This window comes from Narcine bancroftii, chromosome 10 (assembly GCF_036971445.1).
Source record: "Narcine bancroftii isolate sNarBan1 chromosome 10, sNarBan1.hap1, whole genome shotgun sequence".
Lineage (NCBI taxonomy): Eukaryota > Metazoa > Chordata > Chondrichthyes > Torpediniformes > Narcinidae > Narcine > Narcine bancroftii.
Window position 1 is genome coordinate 73,922,747 of NC_091478.1, and position 7,089 is coordinate 73,929,835.

The 7,089-nt window shown below is 44.4% G+C and overlaps 1 long non-coding RNA gene across 1 annotated transcript; it reads left to right on the forward strand.

Annotated features, from left to right (window-relative positions):
* Positions 1–3,089: 3,089 nt before the first annotated feature.
* Positions 3,090–5,033, forward strand: LOC138743965 (uncharacterized). Its single transcript, XR_011345145.1, has 3 exons — positions 3,090–3,283; positions 4,090–4,163; positions 4,890–5,033. It is a non-coding gene; the product is annotated as an uncharacterized lncRNA (long non-coding RNA).
* Positions 5,034–7,089: the final 2,056 nt, after the last annotated feature.

Consider the following 7,089-nt stretch of genomic DNA (forward strand, 5'->3'; position numbering starts at 1 on the left):
TGGGATGCAGCACTTGACAGTGGCCTTGATAGTGCACGTGAGGTCGCTGAATCTCTTGCGGTTCTGAATGCAGGTTCTGTCATTGACCTCCTGAGTTATCTACTCCCTTAGCTTTCAGAGCAAGAGCCTTGGTCTCCCCAGTCCTCTACTAGTACAGGAACCCCACCACCTCCCCCCATTACTTTCCATCTCTTTCAAGGCCATCAATACATACAATCTCTGGAGCAAGTTCTGCCTCTTGATCACCCACACTTCACTCTTTCCCTGATCAATGTGACTTGTCGAAAGCCTTTTACTGCTCGATTAACAAGCCTGTTCCCTGCAAGAATTCCAATCTAGCTTTGACAAGTGCAGGCTCGCCCTATTTAAAACTAGCCAACCACCATACCAGGCCTCTGCCGGTGCATCGACTCATGAGCAACATAGTTCATTCTAGCTGAGCACAGGGCTCAGGCAAGGCAGTGGGAAGTTGCCATTGCTGCTTACACCCCATTCAGTGGCCACTGTTTAGGGTGGTGTGCAGAAGTAAAACCCTGCAGATGCTGGAAATCTGAACTAAAACTGAAACTTGCTAAGTTTACCGATCCTTCTCATTTAGTGTACTGCATTTAGTGCCTGCAATGTGGTCTCGTCTACATCGGGAAAACCAAATGCAGATTGAGAGATCGCTTGCCCCCGCCCCCAACACCCCGATGGTGTGCCCCCAGGTTCTCCAATGACTGTAACTCCAGTATGCTCCCACCCTGACCTCACTGTCTCTTCTTCTTTGGCTTGGCTTCGCGGACAAAGATTTATGGAGGGGTAAATGTCCACGTCAGCTGCAGGCTCGTTTGTGGCTGACAAGTCCGATGCAGGACAGGCAGACATGGTTGCAGCAGTTGCAGGGGAAAATTGGTTGGTTGGGGTTGGGTGTTGGGTTTTTCCTCCTTTGTCTTTTGTCAGTGAGGTGGGCTCTGCGGTCTTCTTCAAAGGAGGTTGCTGCCCGCCGAACTGTGAGGCGCCAAGATGCACGGTTTGAGGCGATATCAGCCCACTGGCGGTGGTCAATGTGGCAGGCACCAAGAGATTTCTTTAGGCAGTCCTTGTACCTCTTCTTTGGTGCACCTCTGACATGATGGCCAGTGGAGAGCTCGCCATATAACACGATCTTGGGAAGGCGATGGTCCTCCATTCTGGAGACGTGACCTACCCAGCGCAGTTGGATCTTCAACAGCATGGATTCGATGCTGTCGGCCTCTGCCATCTCGAGTACTTCGATGTTAGGGATGAAGTCGCTCCAATGAATGTTGAGGATGGAGCGGAGACAACGCTGGTGGAAGTGTTCTAGGAGCCGTAGGTGATGCCGGTAGAGGACCCATGATTCGGAGCCGAACAGGAGTGTGGGTATGACAACGGCTCTGTATACGCTTATCTTTGTGAGGTTTTTCAGTTGGTTGTTTTTCCAGACTCTTTTGTGTAGTCTTCCAAAGGCGCTATTTGCCTTGGCGAGTCTGTTGTCTATCTCGTTGTCGATCCTTGCATCCTATGAAATGGTGCAGCCGAGATAGGTAAACTGGTTGACCGTTTTGAGTTTTGTGTGCCCAATGGAGATGTGGGGGGGCTGGTAGTAATGGTGGGGATCTGGCTGATGGAGGACCTCAGTTTTCTTCAGGCTGACTTCCAGGCCAAACATTTTGGCAGTTTCCGCAAAACAGGATGTCAAGCGCTGAAGAGCTGGCTCTGAATGTCTATGACCTTCCATATTTTCCATCAGAGCTCAAGGCCACAACGTCCCTACTTCTGACTAGGCACACGACATCCTCCCAAAGTCAACACGTGTCGACAGTTTCAGATGCTCAGCAGTTCCATCCTTTGTAGTTCACGAGTGCAGTTTTTCCTTTAACTTTATTTTCTGCTGGCAATATCACATTCATTACCCTCTTCCCTTTACACCCCCACCAGACCGACCTCTGTTGTTCACTAAATAACTTTTGCTCAACTCTATTGTCTCTCATGTTATTCAACCTTCTGCTACTTTGAACTTGCACTGCTTATATATTCATTGATCTAAAGCACCCATTCCATTTCTCTCCGTAAGCGCTGTCTACGGTTGCTGGCTGCCTCCAGCATTTTCTGTCTATATTTCAATCCCTGTACTGTTTTGCTCTCTTAAATTGAACCTCAAACAAGTGATTAATGTCGCCTCTCTGGAGATTCTTTCCACGACCTGATGCTCTGAACCAGTTAAAGGTGCTTTTGCAAAACTTCATTTGATCAGCAAGGAGAAGGAGGCCTCCAGATTGACTTCACTACGTTGAGTGGATAACCTCTGCCTTGTTCAGAGTGGAGCAGCCATTAATCACGCTGAACAATGAAATCTTGATTGTCACTCAGCAGCAGACAGATCATGGTACACTCACAAAAAGCAGGGAGAGCCCAACCCTTCCCAGCCTCAGGCAGGCAGTGCAGAGGTTGTCAGAGATGCCAGTGAGATACCGAATATTTTGGGCAACAGCACAGAGAATCTGATGCCGAAATGTACAAAAACAGAGTAGATTTTACATCCGTTAAGAATTGCCAGGCCAATCAATAGTGCCCATGGAAGTAATTTGTTTTGAAGTTGTGCCTTTTTTAAGATTTTGCACTTATTTTTTTTCCCAAATATTGACAGTACAGATGAACCCCGTGTTATGGAGGTGCATGGGTGGGGAGGGGGAGGAGGTGTGGTTTTGTGTTCCCAGAAAATGTGCGTCACAAAACCATGCTGTCTGCACATGGGTCAACGAAGGAAGGTTGAAAAAAAAACAAATTGTGGTGCTTTGTTTTCTTTATTCTGCCCACGTTCTGTGAGGGTGAATCACATTATGTATCTTCAGTCTTTGGGTTGTGATTTGTGAATTCTATAAGGGCGGATATCCAGTAACCTGAATGGACATAATGCGCGGGTCACCAGCATGAGGATTGCCTGTAATCCCAGTGTGGCCAGTCACCTGATCTCTGCTCCTCTCTGGGGTACATCTTCTCATTGTGACCATCCAATTCCCTCACAGAGGCTGCAGGATGGCCCATGAGGCAGCAGGGTACTGGACCTGGCTTCTGGTTAACCAAGAGTTAGGAAACCCCTGTGGAAGTTGGCCCTGCCCACTTGGACTGGATGAGGATCTCTGTGGAACAATGCCAACTTTCGCAGCTTTCCTAACTCTTGGTTAACTTGAAGCCACCGGCGGTCCCCTCAAGCCCTCCCTGCTGATCAGTGGGGTCCTGGCTGGTGTCGTCTGGCCTCGACTCCTCAGCTGAGCTAAAAGTTTGTACTAGTGATTCTTCACTCTTTCAAACATTTATCTACATCTCAAATATATCTATTTGGAATTATGAATTGGGGGCCAAGAACTGAGGCACTCCACGAATTGAATCTCTTCAACCCAAAATAGATATGTCGCAAGGAACTACAATCATCCGCTTTCTAGTTACTCCAGAATCTCAGTGGTTCAGCATTTAACTCACTGACTAAAGTTTCCTGCATTCCCTTTCAACTCACTGGGGGCCCCCATCCAGCATGACCTTCCTCTCGCTGGTCCATGGTTCCCACTCCCTAAATCACGATTTGCTTCCAGCTCACCAGTGTCCCTGTTGATTGCGGTATGTCGTTACGTACAAATGTTGAGAAATGGGAGGAAAGAATTTAATTTACACAGCCTTTGGGTTGGGTGTCAGTAGAGAAGATGGTTGTAACATTTCATCTGCTTCATAAAAAACTGGATCATTATGGAGTGATACAGGCATTTTTCTTGGTGACAGCCTTACCTTTCAGTGTTGCTGTCTAGGGATAATAAACTTGTCTGAAAGAGGCAATACCCCTGTTCCTGCACCTTTTTACCATTAACACAAAGGGCATTGCAGCTGCTGTATTCATGTGGTCATGTCTCTTATGTTCATTGACCAGAAACATTAGCTCCTACTTCTCCCAGAAAAGTCCTGCTCCCCCTATGAAAGTTTTCTGCCCTTATTCTGTATTGTGTCCTCGACTCGAGTTACATTCAGTAAACGTGCTTTGCGTGCTGTTGACTGGAATTCTATTTATTTCTTCCATAAATATTTTGTTTATTTCAGGACGTGGAAATAATTATGGCCAGCTTTAATGAAGGGAAGGAAAAGCCTGCAGTTATGTCCATTGATGTGGTCTGGTAAGTGTTCACACAGTACCTGGACAAAAATGTTAAATTGCAAAGTAATACCTAGAAGTTGCAACATCAAACCAGGCCATTTGGCCCAAACAATCCATTCTGGCACTTTTTTCAATGGCTGTTGCAACAAAAAAATATTTTGCTTAACTTCCTGCATGAATATTCTAAATTTCGTAAGTGTGTCGCCATCCTGTGGTGGAAAACCTGGTGCCGTTGACAGTGGAGTGGCTGTTTGAAACTATAAAACAGCTGACCACAATTCAACACTTGCGATGAAAGTTATAAGGCTGAATTTGATTTTTTTTTTAAAGCTTGCTGCATTTGTTTCTAATAATAGTTTTGATTAATAGCCTTAATCTTCATCATTCCAATTCTGATTTTCCAATCCTTGCAAGATCCACCCTTTCTCCGCAGCCTCGTCAAATTTTACGACCCTTTGAGAGCACTGCTTTCTTCTAACCTGGCTTGACATGCGTCTGCCACCCAGCATTTAATAGCTGTGCCCTCAGTCACCTGGACCCGAAGGTCAGCAACTCCTCTCCACTGATCGCTCCCTTCCTTTAAGCATTTAAACCCTTGCCTTATAGTAGGTATCGGTTTTTATCTAATGATGCTACTTTAATGTGCCAAGGGATATTGTTCAATATTAAATGTGTGAATTATGTGGATTTCTTTTGCATCAGTCTATATTTTAACATGCATATCATATTTTCTGATTGGCTCTAGGTTACCTCTCAGAATTCTGAGGATCTTCTCTGCACAAGGCCTGCCTGAAATGGTCCTCTGTTCTCTGTACGATGACCAGCAATACTGGCAGAATAAAGGGCCCAATTTCCCTTTTGAAACTAGTGGACAGAATTCATAAAAGAGCTCGTGTTTATTGCAGCACATTACTGGCATGCAGGTGAAATGCAAATAATATTTGAAATTAATTTTGTGTGTGTGGAGCCTGTTGGATCAGTGTGGAAATATTACCATTGAATAGGATCATTTTATATTCAGCACCCAAATGTGATGGGGACATTCAGCTGGTCATGCACTTTATCTTGTGCTCCCAGCAAATGCCCTGGACAGAAGCAAGTTGTATTTAAGGGGGTTCTCCTCTATTCTTTGCTGTTCCCAGGCTTCAAGTTAGATCCTGAAATAACTTTTGGGAATAGTCAGACACAATTGGGAGAGGGTTTGATATGCTGATTCATTTGAGTGAATGAACAGGAAACAACAGTAAGTGGAACAGGATGCAATGTGAATATTTTCAAGGATCACGCACGCAGAAACATGCATCCCACACAGACCTCTGTGTAAAACAGTGGGTTACCAATAGAGAGCTATCTCTTCACAAAACCCTGGCACTGTGATGAATGTTCTTGACTATCCTTGTTTAAGCACCAGGCTGTTTCAGTACAGATACAACTCAGGCATGTACCTAAGATGACAGCAAATTACCCCAGGGATGTCCTGTTCACAAAACGCAGGGCATGCCTGACTCAGCTGGCATTCAGTTCCTTTTTCCGTCTTCTGCAGCATCAAAGCTGCCACCTTTAGGTTTGTTTTCAACAGGTCTGAATTTCAGAGATCATGATGAGAATGTTTGACTGAGTGTGGCATTAAGGGGTCACCAAACTAGTCATGGGCATCAAGGGGAAACCTCCAGTCATAGCCCACAAAAAGGAAAATAATTATCAGTAAGTCACTCAGCCCTTAGCCATCACTGAAGGATGTTCTCAGGCCAGTGTCCTGGGCTAGTTCATCAATAATTAAATCAGAAGTGTTTGATGATGATTTCACAATGTTCAACTTAATTCCTAACTCCACATCAAATGAAGTAATCCATGCCTGCATACCTGAAGTAGCGGTCATGTAGAACAGTGGTTTTCAACCTGCCACCCCACCAACTCACATTCCACCTGAAGCAATCCTTATGCCATCGGTGCTCTGTGATTAGTAAAGGATCGCTTCAGGTGGGTATGTGAGTGCGGAAAATTGTTCTCGCACACTGCCTTGGCTTCAGAGTACATTGCGGGTCCTTCATCTAAATCCCAAAATACCCTCTCCACTGGCACTGAGGGAGCATTCATACCACTCCAAATGTAATGGTTCAAGAAGGTGCCTGTCCACCATTGGGAAATTAGGGACGGACAATTAACCTTGTATTCCCACAGAATAAAGACCATCTCTTTACATCGTTCCATCTCTAGTAAAACGCCAATAATCTGGCACCACCAGAATTTTGTAACTGGAACAGCGGATTATCTGGATCATTAGTTGTTACTGCTATTTATATCCCAGCACGACTTTGTTTTCTTTTTCACGTGCACAATAAATCTTCCAGTGAATCTGGTGAGTTTAAAGGTAGTGTGGAAAACAGCACCTCATGAATTTAAAGGGTGGTGGGAAGCCGAGCCCCACGAGCAAGATGTCAAGGTTTCTAAATAATTAGATGCTCGATTATTGAAATTTTATTGTGCTATGATATCCAGAGGCAATTAACTTTTTAAAAAATTTAGTTACAAGGGGAAAGGCAACACCACAGTTAGATAACAATACAACTAAACTAATTACCCAGGCTGGATACTTTACAATTCAATATTTACCCTTTAATATTTCAAAACGCAAATGTCTGCCAGATTTGTAACTAATGCAGACTTTTGAATTTGAGAATATGAACAATAATTGAAACATCGCTCATTTGGGCAGAAGGATAATAAATACATCATCTGTTGAAGAACATAATAATATCAATCAAAATATGCAATTTACCAGCATTGGCCATTTTATTCTAGACCCCAAGACAAATCTGCCTATCGACCCCAACGTCCCTGCCTTTAAAACATAGCTCAGCACCTGCATTTGCAAATGGCCACATCCCAATAAAAATGTTGGTCTGATATTTTCTGACTCTGTTAAATATTTTTTAACATAATAC